Source organism: Zophobas morio, unplaced genomic scaffold, assembly GCF_036711695.1.
Source record: "Zophobas morio isolate AGI-343-1 ecotype UQ-CSIRO unplaced genomic scaffold, CSIRO_AGI_Zmor_V1 ptg000009l, whole genome shotgun sequence".
Lineage (NCBI taxonomy): Eukaryota > Metazoa > Arthropoda > Insecta > Coleoptera > Tenebrionidae > Zophobas > Zophobas morio.
In genome coordinates this window covers 11,270,510-11,292,997 of record NW_026972114.1, presented here as the reverse complement: position 1 = coordinate 11,292,997, position 22,488 = coordinate 11,270,510, and the positions used below count along the sequence as shown (strand labels likewise).

The window sequence follows — 22,488 nt, the reverse complement described above, 5'->3', positions numbered from 1 at the left end:
ATTTACGTATAAGCATCCTTCATTTAAGACAACAAACGGTAACACTTGTTGAGATTGTACACGTGAGAGTCAAACAGAGAAACTGCAAACAATACCGATGGTCGCCCAGACTTTTTTATTGCTTCGACTTCCGCTTATTAATAATAATAATAATAATAATAATAATACTTTATTACCCTTACAATGTACAGCTTGTTCAGGATCGTCGGATAATACATGATAAATTGTATAATAAAACAGACAAGAAGCTTAAAAATGACAATATACAATAATAAACACATGTTACAAATAACAAACAAATTAATGTGTATACGAGAATAGTGGACTATTACAATAATACATTGAATGAGTTAATAAACTCTTTGGTGCTATAAAAGCATTCGGTTTTTAAAAGTTTTTTATTTCCCTTTTGAAATTTTTTGTATTTAAGGTTTTGAAGTGTGGCGGTAACACGTTAAGGAGCTTAATCGCGTCAAACTTCAAGCACTTTTGACTTTTCTGTAGGCGATAATGGGGAGTGATAAATTTATCCCGATTTCGGGTGTTATAATCGTGAAAATCGGAGTTTTTCTGAAAAATGGTTGAATTTTCGTATCCATAAATTAATACGCTATATATGTACAAACATGGGAAAGGTAATATACCAAATTTTTTAAATAAGGGTTTACAGTGTACACGTTGGTCTGAAATGTTGGCTAATGATCGAATAGCTTTCTTTTGTATACGGAAGATTCTAATGGCGTAAGTTGAATTTCCCCATAATATCACTCCATAGTTAATTAAACTATTGAAATTTGAAAAATAAAATGTTATGGAACCTTCAAGAGTACAATAGTTGACCAATTTTCTTAATTGGTAAAGAGCAGAATTCAGTTTTGACGCCAAACTATCAATTTGTTCCCCCCAGTTTAACTTATGATCCAGTGTAATGCCCAAGTATTTAACTTTATTATAAGTTGGCTGTTCCTCTTTTAGAGAAAACAGTAAAGATTGAGTTTTATTTTTATTTAGAGTAAGTTTATTGGCTTTCAACCACATTTCGCAACAATTCATGGTGCCTTAATTCTCTTAGTTTTGTTAGGCTTTTATTCTGGCTAATGATGGTCGTGTCGTCAGCAAATAATATGGTACTCAGGGCACGGATATTTGGTGGTAAATCGTTTATAAAAACAGGAAGAGAATAGGTCCCAGGATAGAACCTTGTGGGATGCCTACAGTTAGAGGTTTCAAGTTTGATAGTTTGGATTTTTCATATACCCTTTGTGTTCGATCTGTCAAATATGACTTTAATAAGTCATGGAGTGTGCCTCTAATGCCATAATGTTGAAGTTTTGACAAGAGAATGTTGTGGTTAACGGTGTCAAATGCCTTTGTTAAGTCAATTAAAGTTATGTTAGTAATTCTACCTTCTTCAAAACCTTTTAGGACATTATCTACTACATTTAGTATTGCTTGTATTGTAGATTTATTTGTTCTAAAACCAAACTGCTCAGCAACAAAGAGTTTATTTATTTCGAAAAACGTAACTAGGCGTTCTTTTAATACCGATTCAAAAATTTTCGACAAGATTGGAAGAATCGCAATTGGGCGGTAGTTGTTGATATCACCAACATTACCTTTCTTGTGTACGGCTACTACTTTTGCTATTTTTAAACTTTTTGGAAAAGTTTTCTTATCAATACATTTGTTTATAAGAAATGCTAAGACTTTGCTTATAGTTGGTGCAATATATTTTATGATTTTAACGTTAATGCCATATATGTCATGGCTATTTGATGGCTTCAACTTATTAATGATATTGAATATTTCAATTTCATTTGTGGGTTCGACAAAGATGGTTTTAAAATGCTCAGTCTTAGCATTTTTTAACAATACCTGACTTTTTGATATATTTGAATCAAAATTTCTGGCCAAATCTTCAGCTACATTGGTAAAATAATTATTAAATTCATTAGGTGAAAAGGAATTTTTAGAATAATAATTTCTATTCAGATGTAACTCATTTTTAATAATAGCCCAGACAGCTTTGCTTCTATTGTTATGAGATACGACAAAATTATCGTACGCTGCTTTTTTGGCAGCAACAAGTTTCTTCCTGTAATCTAAAACATTGGATTTTATTTTAATTTTTGATGGTGTAATTCACAATTGGTTGATTATAACTTGTCTATACCACATTCACGGAACCTAGCCAGCGCAACAAAACAAATGCATGTCTGTAATGTTAAAGTAAATGTAAATAAGCGTGCTACGCCTACGTTTCAAACGAGTTTTTACTTTACAAAATTTTGTGTCTATCAAATTGGGTTGGTGCAATGTAATACTAATAATAACTAGAGAGCGGATTTCTAGGTTTAATGCTTTTTGTGAAAAATGTAAGCACTTCAAAACTTTTTTATATCTGTAACTATGATACAATTTGGAGGCATTTGACACATTTTTTTTATGCTTATTTGCTTTTTTTTCAATTTTATGCATATTAAAACTTATATGCTTATTTAATTCTTTTTTCGACGAATATGAGTTTTAATGCATATTTTGTTCAAATGCCGGCCTTATCGGGATGACAAATACTTGTTAGTTAGCCGTATCGTATCGTATGCATTTCACCTGGACTTGACCATTGAAGTACACTTACTCAAGACCCTTTCTCTGAATAGGTTCCGGTCGTTTGGGTAATAAAATTTTATTATAGAATTGGAAAAATACTCCATAGATTTTATGACTTTAAATCCTTACTTCCGTTGATAATGAATTAAAGCTTTTAACCAGATGTTCTTTTTCGGCATTTTGCGGCAAGACCGTTGAAGATTTTCTAGAAAAAAGGATTACTGTACCCAACTACCTACCTTAAAATTTTTCTAATGGAAACTTTTAAGTAAATGAACCGTTTATTTCACAACCATCAGTCTATTGCATCTGTCGTAGTACAGTGTTATACGTGGTTCTTCCTTGTTACATGTAGAGTTTTTTTTGGTAATATTACTAATATTTTAAAAGAATGCCGAAAGTAAAATCGACGCCGGATGAGTGGATAAGGGATTTTCCAGAATTAAAATTAGAAAACAACAAAATATTCTGCAGAGCTTGTGTGAAAACCGTAAGCCCACTAATTTTTTTTTATCTATTTTCCTTTGTTAATCCTGTATATGTACGTTGTTTTAGATTCAAATGATAAAAAATATAACGTGACGCAACATGTTAGAACGAGTCTTCATGTAGAAAGGAAGAAAATGTTTGAAGTTTCTAAAATTAAACAGCAGACCATACATGAATCTGTTGCATCTACTTCCACAAAAGATGAGCAGTTTCAGTTTAATTTCGATTTCTGTAAAATGATGATCCAGTCTAATATACCTTTAAAAAAATTGGAGAAAGGCCCTCTTCAAAAATTCCTTGAAAAACACTGCAATCGACATATTCCGGTTGAAAGTACTCTCCGAAAAAATTATGTAGGCCCAGTGTTTCAGCAAGTTTACAACGAAATTAAACATCGCATTGGAGATAATTATTTATGGTTCGCTGTCGATGAAACAACCGATAGTTGTGGAAGATACGTGGCAAGTTTAATTGTTGGAATCTTAAATGAAAATTTCCCTAGTCGAGGGTATGTAGTAAGTTTGAAAATGTTAGATAAAACAAATGGCAATACGATTACCAGATTTGTAAATGACAGTCTTACGTCACTATTTTTGCCAATAAAATTTTATTGATGATCTCGGACGCAGCTCGTTATATGTTGAAAGCAGGGAATAATCTAAAAATATTGTACCCCAATTTAATTCACTCTACTTGCATTGCCCACGGTTTAAACAGAGTCGCTGAAGGAATACGTTTGCAGTTTCCTACTGTTAATAAATTAGTGGCAAATGGTAAAAAGATTTTTGTTAAAGCCCCACTAACAGTGCAACATTTTAAGGAAAAATTTCCAAACATACCATTGCCCCCAGAGCCGATTATAACGAGGTGGGGAACATGGTTACAGGCCACATTTTATTATGACAAATATATCAAAGAATTTGAGGAAGTAGTTACGGAGTTTAGCGAAGATTCTTCTCAATCGATTAAAGATTGCATAAATATTTTGGAAAACAAAGATTTGCGACAAGATCTAACTTTTCTAAGAAGCAATTATCAATTCGTATGTGAGGTAATAGAAAAGTTAGAAAAACCCAACATGTTGTTGGCAGATGCCATAAACTTAATGAAAGGATTTAAACAACAAGCAAACGCAGTAAGGGGTGATATTGGTACTAGAGTATCTCAAAAACTTGACGAAGTGTTAAATAAAAATGCAGGTTTCGGTGTTCTTTCCGATGTTGCTCGTGTTTTACAAGGCCAGAAGGTGGAAAATTTGGAGTTAGATTCAACATTAGTTGCAAAATTCAAATTTGCGCCAACAACGAGTGTGGATGTTGAACGCACATTCTCCAATTTTAAACACATTTTAAATGATCGGGGAAAAATGTTTACAGTGGACAACTTGGAACATATTACAATCATAAATTGTTTTAAAGAAAACTGAAATACGTGTGTAAAATATAAAGTCTAGGATTATTGTAATATTTTATCCAAAGTTCTAAGAAGTGTTCTTTGATTTGTAATATGATTATGTTTTTAATGCTTTTTTGCTTAAGATAAAACTTTTTTAATGAAAGTGTTGTGCTTATTTAATGCTTTTTTGCTTAAAATAAAACTTTTTTATTGAAAATGTGCTTATTTAAGCGCTTATTCTTAATTTTTTTGTGCTTATAAATCCGCTCTCTAATAATAACAGTGTTGCATCTCCAAATTTTCGGGAAAATGGAATGAACTATTCCTGATTTAATCAATAAAATAAATTGACTCATTCATTAATTTTTTTGAGCGACCTGTTAAGCAAATCTAAAAAATATGAATGGAATGCTAAATCACAAGTACAGACTCATATTTTGTACCTACATTTTAGATAGGACATATTCAGCAAAATTTTGGGGTGACGTCATCAATTTTTTAGGGGGATGAGCAAATACATTTTGATTAAAAATTTACCATGCTTATGATAATTGTAAAATATCTCCAAGATTTCAAAGCATTCGGTTTTGTAGTTCCTGGTTAAATAAATAAAATAAATTCACCCATTCATTAATTTTTTTGAGTCACCCTGTATATGCAAATCCAAAAAATATGAATGGAATGATAAATCACAAGTACAGACGCATCATATTTTGTATATTTTAGATAGGATTTATTCGGCAATCTTTTGAGGTGACGTCATCAATTTTTTGGAGGAGACAAGTAAATATATTTTGAATAAAAATATGTCATGCTTATCATAACTGTAAATTATGCGCAAGATTTCAAAGCACTCGGTTTTGCAGATTCCAAATTAAATTGCAAGATGTTGTTTTTCAAAAAATCTGGACGTTTCGGGTTAAAACTCAATTCGGAGTCGTGTAGGACTATGTTATTTTATACAATTTAAAACCCATTTACTATGTACAATTTCGAAGTGACGTCATCGCATTAGTGGTGGGGATGATTAGGCAAATTTTGGTTAGCGTTTTACCATCTACATGATATTCCTAATATAAATACAAAATTTCACAACAATCGGTCCAGTACAGACGGACAGACGGACAGACAGACGGAAATGGGAGACCTATTTCTTCGTCTTCTAGGGGTCATGAAAGATCGAGAAAACGTAAAAGTAGAGAGTCGGCCGACGGACTCGATTACAATACTTCCTTTGCTTACGCTCGGGAAGTAAAAATACACAAAAATTTCGTGTTCATTTCATTTTCATTCGATTTATGCATATAAAAAAAAACGAAACTGAATGAAACAAAGTCAAATACCAATAAATTTGGAAACAATTAGTAAGATCTGTTTCAAGAACAGTCCTTTAAGCACTGTATGTAAAACTTCTTATTACTTCCCGACTTGTTCCGGTTAATAGAGTTTCACATGTTAAAGAGACACAAACATTCCTAATTTTATATTTTTAAACGTCTAAATCACGCAAGGGTCACAAATACGCACCAAATATCACCACAAAAATAAATCTAAGGAGTTAAATCTGGGTTGCGAGCTGGTCATCGTGTAGGGCCTTCATTGTCGGCTCAATTTTCATGATAATTGTTTTTCAGGTTTAAAAAATGCAACCATTTTCGGCAGGCAGCAGAAACAGAATGTATACTAGTCCAAGATTTATTATGTGAACATTTAACAGTAGTCTTTACATATCTGTTTCCATGACAGCATGTGGTAACCAGTGTATCTCTTCATTTAGATAAGTCATATTATTTACAGTTAAAACTAGTACAACACATATAAAAATCCATTAAAAAATATACACTACAATTTTAAAAACTATAACTTTGGATCGTGACTCCAACGCCACATACGCATCATGTTTGGAGTATACTAAATTCAGCTTACCTCTTCAAGATAAAAACAATGGAGTTTACAGAATTTCAATACTTCTGTACTTTCTCAAGATATAAGGCCGCGGAATTTTAACTGGAATCATCAAGTTGGCCTACAATAAGTGTAAAAATTAACTGATGACAGCGGACAACGTGGAAATGTCAATTACACATAGCAGTATGGATTAATAAAACACATGCGTTTTTCGCTACGTTTTCAAAAAAGCAACGCCAACTTGATGAATTTTCAGTTAAACACACGTTACTTAGCAAAAAGCTACAGTATAGTTGATCTCTGATTTGACAACGAGATCCAAAAAAAAGCCGCAATAATTATAAATACACTGCAATATAAAGACGATTGCAAATGAACAATATCATCTACGTGTAAAATAATTCATACAATTGATAATAATGGTAATTATAACATCCGGTGCTAAATATCCCGTATTTTGGATTGAAAAGAAAGACATTCGTTATTTTTAGGCCAAACTGACGAATATACGTACGTTTCGCGGAAATCTACACCCTGCGGATATGCGGGGAAACACGCCCATGACTGAGCAACACAAACACAGACGAAAAAAAAACAATTGCGCTGCAATCATTCATTGATCAAAATCATTCACATGGTGTGGGTGGATGCGCTTGCTTTTGTTGATGTTGCAAGAGAATGGTCGATGGTTCGCAAGAAATTCGCATTTTGTTTCGGGGGCCATTTGGTGGAATCGGACTCTTCGGGAGCGTGACAGTTAAAGCTCTGCCGCTAATTGCCAGGTACGGTTTTTTTCAGATAATTTTTTTGTGTTCAATAACAGGTAACGATAATAACAACAAAATGAATAACATTATTTTTGAAGCATTCGTAATGAATGGACGCAAGTGGATTTTTAATTTATTACTGAGCAAACATGCAATATATTTTTAATTAAAATTGCAACTGTTTCATTTTGCACTAATTGCGGATTTGGAATTTTTATGCAGTGAATAATTCTAAAAATAAACTGAACGGTTGCTGTTTTACTGAACCCTTGCAAAATTTAAATAACCAACTACTTTTTAGTAACTAGGTTAGGTGGAGATGGAGGCCAGTGATTAGAAATTTCCGCAGACGTGGTTTAAATTGTTTCTGTTTTTTGGTAAAAACAAAAATTAATAACATCGGAATTATTGTAGTGTTCTACAGGTGAAAATACATATATTCTTATTGGTAAAAATAAATCACCCTCAGTAAATGTCACGGATTATCAATTACTTGTTTTTAACGTACTTACCCCTTAATTTTCAGAAAAAAATCTTTATGGTCTTAAACATCTGCATGACAAATTAAAGACAGGTTGATAAACTACCCGCGTTACACATTTTTGGATAGTCAGATTTGAGTTATTAACTTATTAATTACGTAAGGAATCTGAAATTTATGTTCCTTGACAATGATGTTTGGCCTATTGATGTTCTAAATGTGATTCTCAATTCGCTAAGACCTAATATTGCTAAGGGGACGAAACAATACATTATTCAGTAGCTACTCCATTTTGATATATTCAAATTTTAAATTCTTTGCCGTTTTCATGTATGTTTCATTGTATCCTTTGTATCAGACTTTCCCATCATGGAAATAGATTAATAGTGGTTGTAAATTTTTTGGAAAAGTACCAAAATTATAAGAGACTGATCTTATTTAACTTAAATCCTGTTATTGCTCTCGAAATTGTTCTTGTCATACAACTTCCTAGTTTTTCGTGAATCTACTCTGATCATTTAATTATCAAAAATAAACCTCCAACAACATATAGCATTTATTTTGTGTCATAAACATAATATTTTGATTGATATATAGTCAGATGCTTCAAGGCTACGGTCATAAATATTTCACTGAGTTTATAGTATGATTGAGTAACGAAACTAACAGTGCATTATTTTTTCATTGCCAAATTTTTAAATCTAACTAATTTGAATTGTGTTTCATACTTCGTCAATAGTAGTATAAGTTGTATTCAGTAAGTATTTTGAAATTTTTGAAAAAGCGTTAGTTTTGCAAATGGCAGAATTTTTTATTATTAACAGAATCACAGTGTTGGTTTGGAAAAAAAGAAAAATAAATATAGTAGATCAGACAGACAGATGCTTTGAAGACTCTGAATATTTAAGTATGCAATATTTATTTTGCGATCTCAACCAGGTTTTCGAATGCGCAAATCATGAGATTTTGTTTAGAAAACTGGGAGGATATGGATTTAACAACGACGTGTACCTAAACACATCAAGAGACAATCGATTTTATATAAGGTACCGGGAAGATCAAATTTAGGTCCCTCACTTTTCTAAATAAATGAACGATATATTTTTCAATGTGTACTTAAGTATGCTGATCACACTGTCATATTTTGTAACTATACTCAGTCTTGAAAGAGCTTGAACACATTACCAGAGAGATAAAAAGTGTGTGCCGTGGTAACCCTTTTAACAAATTAAAGACCATACAAAAATATAATATAATTATACAACATTATGGATTAATAAAACACATACATTTTTCTTACGTTTTCTTATATCAAAAAAAAACAAAGGCAAATCGATGACGTTTTCAACTGAACATCAGTTATGTATATCATTCCTAAGACAAATAGGTATGTATTAAAAACGATGTTTTTATAACACACCTTTTACACAAACAACGAATATTATTTTAAATCTGATATTATTTACACCAAATACGAATACAATCAAATTAACTTTATGATGTCTGTATATTGTTTTTGTGTGTTCTGTATTATAGTGTAATAACTGAAGAATAACTGACAATGATACTTACATATGTTGTGTAAAGTACTTCCGTACAAACAAACATTAATAGTAATAAACATATATGATTATGTTATTATTATGAGTTAATTGTGACGAAATGTTTAAAACATTAGTGAAAATATTTACGGTTTGTGTACAAAAAAATGTTATTTTAACGTCATTATAATTAATTACGCATTTTTTTGTGATAGCTTTTTGGCCGTATTTCTAAAAACAAAAGCCTACGTACTTTAATCAGGAATCTAAGTGGCAGTATTAGATTATAAATTTATCAAATTTAGATTTGCAGTAACGCATTTATTTTCTCCTCCAAGTGAGTATTTTAATTTTCAAGAATTGATGGTGCTTTTTTCAGATTTTATTTTTAGGTCGTAAAACGTAGAAAAAACATAAAATTAGTCATTTGCCAAATGGATCCTAGTTTACGCCTCCGAAGTAAAAATCGATCGTTATCTAAAAAACTCCCATCATTTTCAGCTTGTTCAAAATTCTGATTTGAAAAACATACTTCAGGACAGGCAATTTACAAACTCCAATCACATTTCCTTAATAAGTTAAACTAAAAACACTGTCCCAAATAGCAGACTTCAGAAATTATTTTTATAAATTTTTATTGTTGTGTCACTGTCTCTCCATTTTAGCCTATTTTCAAAATTTACATTAACTGCTTTTAACGTAAAATTGGCTTCTCATTTTTTATCGTGTTGCAACATTAAAAAAACTTAATCATTTCCTCTACGTTCCAGTATAATTTTGACAAGCTAGAGGGGCTCAAATCACTCGAATTCCCCGTAGTGGAGGGTCGCCAGTGCAGTTCGTAGTCGTTTAACGCTTTATGTTTTAATTTTTTATTTCAGCTCGAACTGATGACCGTAAGTGGCGAAAAATTGTCGTTGTAAATGTGTGGGTAAACACTGCTATGGAGTGAGCAATTCCAGAGAGGAAAAAATACAATTGCGCTACAATCATTCATTGCATTGATAAAAGTAATTCGCGTCGTGTAGGTGGATGCACTTGCTTTTATTGACAGGATGGGCATGGTTTATAAGAAATTGTCGCTTTGTTTTCGGGGTTGAGTGACGAATTGAGGGAACATTGGCTTCAAAGTTCGGGAGTTGGGGAGTCTTTGAGGGTGTGGTACTAAAAATTAGTTAGTTTCCAAGTACGCTTTTGTTGAGATATTGTTACTGTAGTTAGAGAACAACAATAAAGCGGGGAATGTCGGCATCAGGATCATTCATGAACAAGGTTTGTTTTTATTATCCAGACATGCATTCGTAATTACAACAATCATACCGAATAATGTTTACTGTTTTTTTTTTCAGTTAAATTTTCAGAACAAAATCTTTGATCGTTTCTCTTGTAGTGACGATATACTTGTTTTAACAGAAATGATTCGATAAAGAATTCTAAATTTGTGTTTTTGCACTATGCGGAAATTTGGTGTATTGATGTGATTCTCAATTCGCCAACAGCTAATATTATTAAAGGGACGAAACAATACATTATTCATAGTTACTCCATTTTGATAAATTCAGATTTTAAATTATTTATCGTTTTCATGCATGTTTCATTGTGTTTTTTATAACAGCCATATTCGTACTATCAGAATACATTGTTTGGAAATATTTTAAAACTGCAAAACATTTATGTGATTGGATTTGGATATTCTTATTTGTTACAAAGAACGATCGAATTAAGTTAAAGATATTGATGGCTTTATCAACAATCTTACTTTTATGTTGTTTCAATAGAGTTTTTGTTTCTTATTTATGCCATAAATATCGAACAAAAAGTTCTAGTACTTTCCAGTTTTGTTTCATAAAACTAAAAATCCAGGGTTCGATCAATTCAAATAAAACATAGTCAGCAAAAATATAGGGCGAGCGACATAATTTGTAATCGATTCATGCTTGGAAAAGATTTAGCCTGTCGATGATTAAACCACACTGACAAATGTCAAAAAATGATAAACGTACCTAACTAAAAATAGCGGCCACTTTTTAATAAGAGTTTAATTAATTATAATTAAATAATGATAAAGAGATATTGTGGCGTGTGATGTATGAAGTTGAACAAAAATTTCATTTATGCTTACAAACAAAATAAATAAAATTGTATTACAATATAATTATTGGATAAAATTAAATTACTTTAATATAATCATTATTATTGGCATGATTACTATCAAAGAAGTCATACCCAAATAAGAATTTTTTGAGGATGAATAGAAGTCTCAACGTAAACGGTATTAGGAAATTCTTCCCGGAATTGATCCCAAGCCGCTTGAATCGAATATTTACATACAAGTTTACTTGCCATTTCGAAAATACGACTTTATTATCAACATTTTCTGCTCGAATGAAAATGCAATTTTCGAGTGAATACGCAAAAATGGAAATAAAGTTGTGACAGTGTTAAAGTCACAGCGAAATTGCTTAATAAATTGATGTAAAGTTAAAATCAGTTTATAAGGATCTTAGTTTTTGCTTTTTTGAATGTATATTTCTTATATTATATTTGATGATAGCTTTAGACGCAACGTTAAGCAGATCATTTGAGAGTAGACATACGAATTCAATTCCAGGGATGACTCGATTACAAATTACATTGCTCGCTCAATATAACGTTTATACCATTTAGCCTTTTTTTGAATTATTAATATTGAATTTGTTACACAACTATGCAAATATTTTTCTGATAAACATATTGTTTTTTAGAAATAATACATCGTGTTATATGATTTCAACATTCGTAGAGAAATTTATAGTTTGTATTAGGTATATTATATAAGTTTGGATAGATAGTTTAAAAACACTCTATGAAATGTAAACGTAATTTAATGACAAATTTATTGATTTATTTTAATCCTCCATGGAAAGTTGGCTGCATCAGGAAATAGATTTATTGATGTTGGAATTATAGTAAATTACACGTTTCGTCGCCTAACTAGGTATTCACTTTTATGAATATGCGCCATCTTGTCATAATTATTTTTTAAAAAACTTGTTATGTTCAAGTACTTAGTTATCGTCGACAATTAATCACAGCGAAAGTCATTTCCTTGATATAAGAATTATATGCACTTATAATTGTTAGTATTTCTCCAGTTATTCATATTACGGCCATTTTTACCTAAAATTCTGCTAATTCTTTAATTATAATTCTGAAATGTGGTGTTTTGATAAATTCAGTTTGACGCGGATAGTATGTTATTTGCAGAGGGTACTCATAAATATTTCATTGAATTTATAACGTAGCTACTAATATACTTATTACTGGTGTATTATTCTCTGATTCGGAGCAAATATTGTTGTAGAACGAAACACAAGTGCGACATGCACCCTTTTAAAAATGTAAAACTATAGCTAGTTTAGAGTACAAACAAGTGTTTGAAACATTAACAGTAAAATTCCAGTGTGCATACTTAGCCACTTCTCAATTTATGAGCACTCAACTTCCTTTGCCTCTAGAGGAATTAGTATCACTTCGCCCAATGAGCAATTTATTATAATACTCGTATATGGGAATTTGATCAAAATGGTTATGCTACAATAATGTTAGGAATATAGTTTCAGAAAAACGCACACAGGTAAACCGATTGGATGATTGTTTACACATGTTATGCAGTAGGAGTATGTCAACGTCAGGCTTAATTTTTTTGACTGTAGTTTTTTCCGTATTATTGATTCCGTATTTGTGATATTTGAATATTTGTTTTACTTAGTTGTTCAATATTTTACGTTACTAAACTGAGTTTTCATTTGCTTTTACACATATACACTATTAAAAATATATTACGACTAGCTGTTACCCGCAGCTCCGCTTGCGTGGATTTCTCAATTAGGACACATTATTTTTGATCCGCTGATTTATTTTTTGATTTCAATTTTATTTCTTTTTAAGTTTGTGCAAGTCTTCATTAATAACAATGTATGTATAAATGTATTTGTCCTTCGGCTGACTGATTCATCAGCATAACTACTGAAGGTAGAAACACGAAATTTGGACATAAGGTTCCTTTCGTAATGTAAGCATCCATTAACCCCTAAGTGGGTGAAATAAGGACTGAAAGTTTGGAGTTAGGGTCCCGTGAATTTTGTAATTTGGGTTATCTTTTGTCGATTTTATTAAAAGTCATGTTTTAAATTAAAGGATATTTCTTTAAAAAAGTTAAAATATTTGGATATTTTTGTCACTAATATTGTAGACAGCCATGTAAAAACAGACATTTACCTGACCTATCTATAATTTGGTTGTAAATTTGACATTGTTCTGTATTTAATAAACTTTCGTTGTGCCTATAAAAGTATGTCATAGCTAATCTCTCTGAGATAGTCTCTGTTTTGTCTGACTTCTTCACGTTTTACAGGCTGAGACGAACCATAATACTCTAAACATTGTCTTCCTAAAGACAGCATCGTGTCTTTAAAGGAAATCACACACTTGTTGTACACTTCATTTATAATCTGAACACTCTATTGACACTCTGACTGAACTTGACAAACCTAAAGCTTTGCATGATGACTTGTGGGATAAACGACACCATCAATAGTTTTTAAATCCGAGAATGAGTCATTTCTTGAAAAAGAAGACCAAGGTAGAAACATTCGGCGTTATTAGGGTGAACGGTGTACACTCTGCCCAAAGTTTGATCTCTTTTGACTCCCGGCCAACCATCAACATTTTTTCCACGTTTTTGTCTCTCAAATTTTTTTTCCACACATAGTATGAAGGGACTTCAACATAAAAAAGGATTTTTGCAAAATTATTCGTTTTTCAAAGCTCAAAAAATGCTAGAAAAGTAGTTTTCTGTGAATTATTTACCTTTTCAGTTACATTATTAAAGTCGTTAGGATTAAAATAGAGAGCAGGCCATTTTTCAAATGCACTGTGAGATGAAAAACCGCTGGAAATTGTTCATGTATAGGAAAGGGCCAGCATTCTCCAGACGGCTTCAAAGCTGCTAATATATCGACCACTTTCATATAATTTGACCTCATCATTGTCATTTTCAAGACCAAATAATCCTGGTTGGATCCTTTATGAACATATTTGCATATATATTTAATAGATTTTACAGAGTTACAATACTCTATGTTGATATGAGCAGCAGCCCCGTAGCTAGAAAACTTATTCAGGGGGGGCAAGTTTGTCGACAGAGGGGGCTTCATGTAAATATATATACCAAAGACTTCAAATATATATAGACCGGCGATAGAACGAAAAAGCTGAAGCTAACCGGTCGCCATTTTGGATGTGACCGAAACCGCGGGAAGTTTAAAATCGTATACAATCGACTTCATATGAATAGTGAGTTTGCACACCATACACACACAAACTAATAAACTTCAACAATACTATAATTGCTGAATCTTAAATGCACGGAAATACGCTCAAAAGAACCAAAGAAACTGTGATCACTTCCACGTCACAACTGAAAGTGATACATAAGAAAGAAATAGGTTATGGGTATGGGTTGTTGCGGTGTTATTAGTGACAGAAAAGTAACAGCAATGGCGGCGATTTCTGTTGACAGAACTGCTTCACGAAATACAATAGAATTTAGGGTAACAGCCAGTCTATATATATTTGAAGTCTTTGATATATACATATTTTAATAATACTACTTTATTTTTTCTCAGTTTTTACATTTTGAAAGAACATTAAAATAATTGTAAACGTCGATTTTTTACGCTATTAAATTTTCATAAAAACCTGTCGAAGTCCAAAGAATTGGTACGGTACATTTCAAAAGCCAGAAAAACCAAGTTTGCCAATCTTTGATGCGTCATTGAACGCGCCGGACGATTTATTCCGGTTAAAACAGAGAATGTAGATTCACAAACAGCTGTACTGCATCCAAAAATTCGTGCAGTGGCCAAAAACACTAGGTAACAACCAATTTGTTTGAGTTTATTGTTAGATATTAGAAAAGGGCGACCCTGTAGGGTTGTCATGACAACAAACAAGAACACATGAATAATTATAAAAAAAGTAATGAGCTGTTGTTTTTTTGTATTCAGTATTTTTGCGTTGTATTTCCTAAATTTCATTAAAGCTTCTACGAGCACGTACCTCTTGACTCCTTTTGAGTTGTGGACGGGCAAAAAACCCAACGTTAGCTATTTTAATACTTTTGGTTGTCGTGTTTTATGTCATCAGAAGAAACCAAATCAAGATAAGTTCCGACCAAGATGTAAGGAAGGCGTTCCCAGAAGAGAGAATAGTATACATAGCTCGAGACGTAAAATTTATAGAGAAAATAGATTTAAAGTTGAATGATGACTGTGAAGATCTCGTTCTTCAAGATCTGGAAGAAGGAGACGTCATACCTCCAACTTCCACGATCGACGTTCCCATAGATCCTATGATCGAAGACAATCGACAAGAAATCCAAGATAGCGACCAGAGAGCAGCAAGTGAAGAAGAGGGTTCCGAGAATGAACATTTCGATCAAGAAGAAGCGGCATCAACTAGACGTGGTCCAGGCCGTCCGCTAATCGAATGAATTGGCTTGAAGGGAAGACCTCGAAAACGATACAACCTCAGAACCGAAGAAACCACGTTGGCAAGCGAAGCACCAGTATTTGGTTTTCTTTCCGAAATTCCATTAGGTCAAGCGTTGAACGGTGCGAACGAATGGTTTGAAGCTATCTGCCAAGAAGTAGAAAGCATTGTTAAAAATGATACTTGGAAGATGGTACAGTACCCCAATGGAGAAGAGATCATCGGGAGTCGCATAATTTTGAGATATAAATACAAATCTAATGGTATGCTAGATAAAAGAAAAGCCAGATTAGTGGCACAAGGTTTTAACCAGAAGCCAGGTGTACATTTTAATGAGACGTTTGCTCCTGCAGCTAGAATGTGCTCTATACATCTGCTCGTATCCTTGGCAGCAATTCACGACATGAAGATTGAACAGCTCGATGTAGTGAATGCTTACCTGAATGGTACCCTCGAAGAGAAGGTCTTCATGAGACCTCCAACCAATCTAGCTAATATTCTTGAGTCTATCATACAGAAACGAGGCCGATCAAGTGTAGTCGGCGAGAAAGCCGCAAGAATGTTGGAAGATTTTAGGGATGGCAAGCAAATCTGTCACCTACAAAAGTCCCTGTATGGCCTACGCCAGTCCGGTAGAAGCTGGCATATGATGTTGGACAAAGTATTGCGAAAACTTGGTGCGATTCCAACCAACGCCGATCCGTGCGTATATTGTGTTGGACGAGGGGAAGATGCAACGATGGTTGTTATTTATGTCGATGACATATCTACTGATAATGTCAAGAGATTCTAACAGAATCAAGCAATTTCGAGAAAAATTGTGCAAGGAGTTCGAAGTGAAGAAACTCGGTAATGTTGGCTATTGTTTGGGAGTCGAGTTTGAAGTTGACAAGTCAAAGATAACTATGCACCAAAGAGGCTACATCTTAGACCTCCTCAAACGTTTCGGCATGGAGAATTGCAACCCGATATCAACTCCCATGGATCCGCAGACAAAGCTCGTCAAACCAACGACCGCTGAAGAAGTGAAGAATTTCCCGTATCGCGAATTGATAGGTGGCTTGCCATATTTGGCCATCACGATTAGACCTGACATCAGTCACGCAGTGAGTTCCTTGGGACAGTTCAATAACTGTCATGGCAAGGTCCATTGGACAGCAGCGAAGCGAATGCTTCGATATCTGAGGGGTACTCTGAACTATGGTCTTGTGTATACAAACTGCCCCGATCCTGTAAGAGGCTACGCAGATGCCGACTGGGCAAATTGTGCTATTGACAGACGATCGTATACTGGATACGTCTTCATGTTAGCAGAGGGACCCATTCCGTGGGACTCCAGGAAACAAAAAACTTTGGCATTATCATCTACAGAGGCTGAATACATGGCATTAACAGAAGCAGCCAAGGAAGCCACTTTCATCCAGAAGTTCCTGCTGGAGTTAGGGTTCGCACAGTTGTCACAAATGGTGCTATTCAGTGACAACCAAGGCGCATTGAGACTGGCTCAATATCCGGTCTATCATGCGAGGAGTAAGCACATCGACCTTAGACATCACTACATCAGAGAAGTGGTGAAGAATGACTCATTAACTATACAACATGTCCCTTCGGAAGATATGATCGGTGACATCTTCAGCAAGTATAAAGCATGGTTCCTTCACGGAGCGGCTAGATCTAGCACAACCCCGGGTCGAGGGGAAGTGTTAGATATTAGAAGAGGGCGACCCTGTAGGTTTGTCATGACAACAAACAAGAACACATGAATAATTGTAAAAAAAAAATAATGAGCTGTCGTTTTTTTGTATTCTGTATTTTTGGGTTGTATTTCCTAAAGTTCATTAAAGCTTCTACGAGCGCGTACCTCTTTATTCGTAATATTTATTTTTTTGCATGTTTAGTAGTAGGCTATGGAGTAAAATGTGACATGACAGTTACTTTTTTTATACGGTCAACATTAACGTTAGGGTGATATTGCCAAATAATATACCCTGTAAGAAAATAAAGGGCGGATGGGTGGGGCTAGTAAATATGCTTCAGAAATCGGCATTATATTGAAATTTTATTACTAAATTGAAATTTTTTATGTGTAAGTCTTCCAGGGGGGGCAACCACAACTGCTAGGGGGGGCTCAGCCCCATCTTGCCCCCCCGTAGCTACGGGGCTGATGAGCAGCAAAAGTTCAAGATGAAACTGTATTGTACGGTACCACCCATCTGTTATCTAGGGTTACACCATGGAATTCAACCGTGAATCCACCATCCGCGGGACCTCTTCGCCGGTATTGAGGATAGCTGTCTTCGCATGTTTGGGTTTCTTTCAGGAGAATTCGAGGATATTTTTTTGCTACAGCTACATCCTTTCATACACGGGAACACAAAATTAGAATAGTTAAGTGAGAAATATTCTGATAATTCGTGACATAAAACACAACCGTCAACGCCGTTTGGTCTCATGCGTCCGACCGCAGACCCCGTTCGCGTCGCAGTCGCTTACTCGGTGACGTCGCGCCCTCCCTATTTCCATACAACTTCTTAAATTTCAAACGCTTAGGACTATTTTTTTCAAATAATCCTACCACGTCTAATATGCGAAAAACATATTTAACTATTTTAAACTTAGATTTTTAAACACTTTTGAATTAATACTTTACTTCTCCTGTTTCTCACATTTCCACCCAAATTATATTCCGTTGGGGATGAATTTCAGAAAAGAATTAAAATCAGTCAGTCAAGACAAACAATTTTACATGATTACCAATTTTCAAGTAACAAATGTTAACAACATTTCAACTAAACATCGCCATACAAATATTTTTTCTCATATAAACTTTGTCACCTCATTTGATCTTCTTAGGGGTAGAATCTCAAAAACAGCTGAAATACACGTTACATTGTTTGTGTTGAAAAGCATTAATATCAAGTTCCAAGCAAAAATTTACAATAGAAATATTTTTCTCATACACAATTAGTTACCACTTTTTACCCCCTTAGGGGTTGAATCTCGGAAAATGCTGAAATACGTGTGTCATTATATGTGTTGAAGAGCATTAATACCAAGTTCCACGTGAAAATGTGCAACAGAAGTAGTTTTCCCGTACAAACTTATCCACCACTTTTTACCCCCTTAGGGGTTGAATTTCGGAAAATGGTGAAATACGTGTTTCGTTATTTGTGTTGAAAAGCATTAATACCAAGTTTGACGTAAATATTTACAACAGAAATGGTTAGGAAATAGTCTTCCTGTACAAACTTTACCACCCCTTTTCACCCTTTTAGGGGTGGAAAGTTCCTTTCTTAGTGGGTGCTTACATCACAAAAGGAAACTATTGTCCAAATTTCATGTTTCTAGCTGCAGTAGTTTAGGCTCTGCGTTGATGAATCAGTCAGTCAGGACAAACAATTTTATATGTATGGATGATAGTGCTAGTTCTAGTCAAACTTCCACTGTAGCCCGTGTCACCAAAACCTGATCTGTTCCACCTTTTTAATCAAATCGTATTCATGTTCTTTTACCGAATTTATGCCATATTTTATGGACACTGGGTAGATAAATGTGGTGATAAAATAACCCATCAATTTTTATTTTGCACTACTTAAATTGCTTGTATCTGTTGCTGCGACGATATAATGTCGTCAAACATATAAAATCATACAAAAAGTTCAGTTTTTTATACAAATAATAAAAATGGCTGCATTTATACGTACGACTATGACTAAAAAAATATGTATATATGAATTTTCAACTTCGACCACGCTTTGGCAAACAATGAAAAAAAAAATGAGTTGACCTTTTATTGAAATTGAAGTGCTGTAAATAAAAAAAAAAAAAACTCAAATTAGGAGTCACTAAATAATTATGTCGATGTAATTATGAAATATACAAAAAAACGAAGAAAATTATAAGGTAAAAATAAAACATGTGGAAGGTTAGGGTTCTATAAAACATTTAATTATTCAATACATTATTGAATCGGCGAATAACATCAAGGTTGCTAACTACCAAGGGGAGGAATTAATTATGATGTAGTAAAACAAGTTTTAATTATATCGATATTTTATTATTATTTGTTAAAAATGTGAACAAATTTCTGTTCTCATTTTGGTAGCTGTTTGTTAATGGTTACTAGTTAACAAAAAAGTGACGATCCGAAAAGCCATTGTTTCTGAAAGTTGAAAATGGAGGTGTCTCTGAGGGTGTGGTAGTAAACATCGAGAGATATGTTTTTATTTACCAGTTCCTTATTCTTGGCATTATTGCATTCAGAGATAACCGCAAAGTGAGAAATATCATATCTAAAACATTTTAATGATGAATTGATGAACAAAGTCCGTATTTTTAATTTATAATTAGTAACAGAACATTCACTTCATGATTAACAGCAGCTGTTTTATTGTTACAATACTGTCAGTTCCGTACGTGCGCTGTGCCTGTTTTTCTAAATACAAGAAACACAAAGTCGAAACCCTGTATTTATTTACACGTAAGGCTTTTAGTATTCAATGCGTATATTTCGTGGAATTCTCAATACACGTTTCATGTAAAATTCATACTTCAGCACAAAGGGAAAAAGCAGACATGTTTTTACGGTGGTGAAATTCCAGTTTTAAAAACAACTGCAAACTTGTGTCACTAAAAGTTATCGTCACTAATTTGTTTGCATGTATTACTCGAGTTTTAGGTTTGGTGCAATCACGCGAAAAGCAAATTAGCTAACAAAAATTTCAACTTTTCTAAGGTGTGTGTGTTATTTTTTAGTTTAAATTCACACACGACACATGATAAGAGCTGAGTTTTGGGTTGAAACATAAGAGAACAGTGAACTGCGTCTATGTGGAAGTTGTTTTCCTGATTAAAATGCGTATTTTGATTGTGAAAAGTTAAAATTGTAGGGAGTTTGGCGGGTTATCGGCGAGTTTTGAATGGTCAAAAAATATTTTATTTTTTTTCGTAGAGAGTCAAACAATCGGAGTGAAAGAAAAGTTATGTATTTTTTTTACGATTAAAAACTCGTTCTTTGTGTCCTGTTAATCCATAAATACGCTGCTACGGTGGCATGTCGTGACCCCTAATGGAGGGGAATCAATCATTAATGTTTTTAATAACAGTAGTAATAATGTGTCAGAATCAGTGGCGGCCTGTGACACTAGAGTTACACGGTATTGCAGAGGACATACATATATAAGGTACATTAAAATGACTGGGAAAAGAAAGGTTTATGGTAATTTTTGAGACAATGGCATTATTTTTGTGGTACGGTGGACAAAATTTAGCGGCAAAGAAATTTTCAGGAGATTCGTATATTACATAGAGATCTCAGACTGGAGAGACGTTAGAGAGAGAGGGTACGGTGACCATTTGAGAGGTCCGAATCGGTAGGCAAAACAAAGCAACTTCCAGTTAAAATTTACTTTTAATTACTCGCTTCCTGGTGTGTGTGGCATTTCTGTGCAGTTCTAAAGTGCTTGTTTTCTTACAATCGCAATAATAACAATCATATTCACGATGGTTACATCTTGTTGTGCATTTGGATGCGAGGAGCGGCATCACAAAGGCTGTAATATTTCATTTCATCGGTGAGATATCTGCTGAATAATTTTTTCATACAATCTTTATTTAATTTAATTTCAGTTTTCCGACAAATCTGTTGCTAAGAAAGCAATGGATTGTTGCACTTAAACGAGATAAATTTGTTCGGACGTCTGCGTCAAGAGTGTCTAGCAAACATTTTAAAAATGAGAATTTTCGGCAGTTAATAAATTCTGTTAATCCCACACAACAACTGAGAATTTTTCAAAACATAAAAAAAAAATGAAACAAGGCCTAGAAAACTGACTAACAATGAGACCCAATGAAACCCTTTCGGCACTGCTAAATTTAAAAAAACAGAGGTGAACTTACAAAGCCATCAGTTGATGTCATCAAAGTTTGTAAGATAGCTGAAACCACTTTCAGAACTATGAAATATAATATTTCAGCGAATGTTATTAATATTCTTACAATTAAAACCATTAGATTACTAAATTTCAGAAATATGTTTAATGTCTTAAATGACCACATTTTGGATCAAGATCCACTTAACAATCATGTAGTCCAGTTGGTTTATGTAATTTTACGTATTTTTTTATTATTAGACTGAATTATGAAAACCGCAGAAATAATCAAGTTCCTAATAAAATCAGACAGGTATACACAAAATTAATTTTGTTCAATAAATTGTGTGTTTATATTCATTTTGTATTGTATGTATATACAGTGTCCTACAAAATAAAAAAAAACGACAACAAAGTTGAATTTTAAAATCATTTTTACATGATCTCCTATTTAACTCAACGGCACCGAAGCTCGTTCTTGCCTACCGATACGTGTTGGCCTTGTCTAACAACACTCACTGTAGATATGTTTATTTCTCTCTCTAGTTGTCACCGCATGCGAGCGGTATTACGCGCCTCAACATTCCATCCATTAGTTATTAGATCATTGGTATATTATAAGCAGACTTCGGCATCGCGAAAGTGATGCTCATTGCCGTCCGATCGTCAGCACTATTGCAGTCGTGGCCTACAACTTCTGGAAACAAATACTACTTTTTCTCGGTTTTCCTCAGTTATACGAGTTCTCCTAGATGTTAAAATGCTTTAAAAATTAAAATTGACTGTTCAACATCACGATTTTCGTGATGATGTTGATCAGATAAACCCTGAATTGCATCAAACGCCACTGAGGTTGAGACTGCACGGTCGCCAGCCAAATTTATCGCCTGACG

At 33.6% G+C, this 22,488-nt stretch overlaps 1 protein-coding gene across 3 annotated transcripts in view; it reads left to right on the top strand.

Annotated features, from left to right (window-relative positions):
* The window catches only part of LOC135125905 (rho-related BTB domain-containing protein 2), a 75,535-nt gene that overhangs the window by 19,249 nt on the left and 33,798 nt on the right, over positions 1-22,488 (top strand). The window contains exon 1 of one of the 3 annotated variants that reach the window (XM_064051671.1): positions 20,142-20,205. The exons of the other annotated variants lie outside the window; for them this stretch is intronic. The gene's annotated coding sequence lies outside the window, so the exon portion shown is untranslated. Of the gene's footprint in view, positions 1-20,141; positions 20,206-22,488 lie in introns of those variants that run through there. 3 annotated transcript variants of the gene reach the window in all.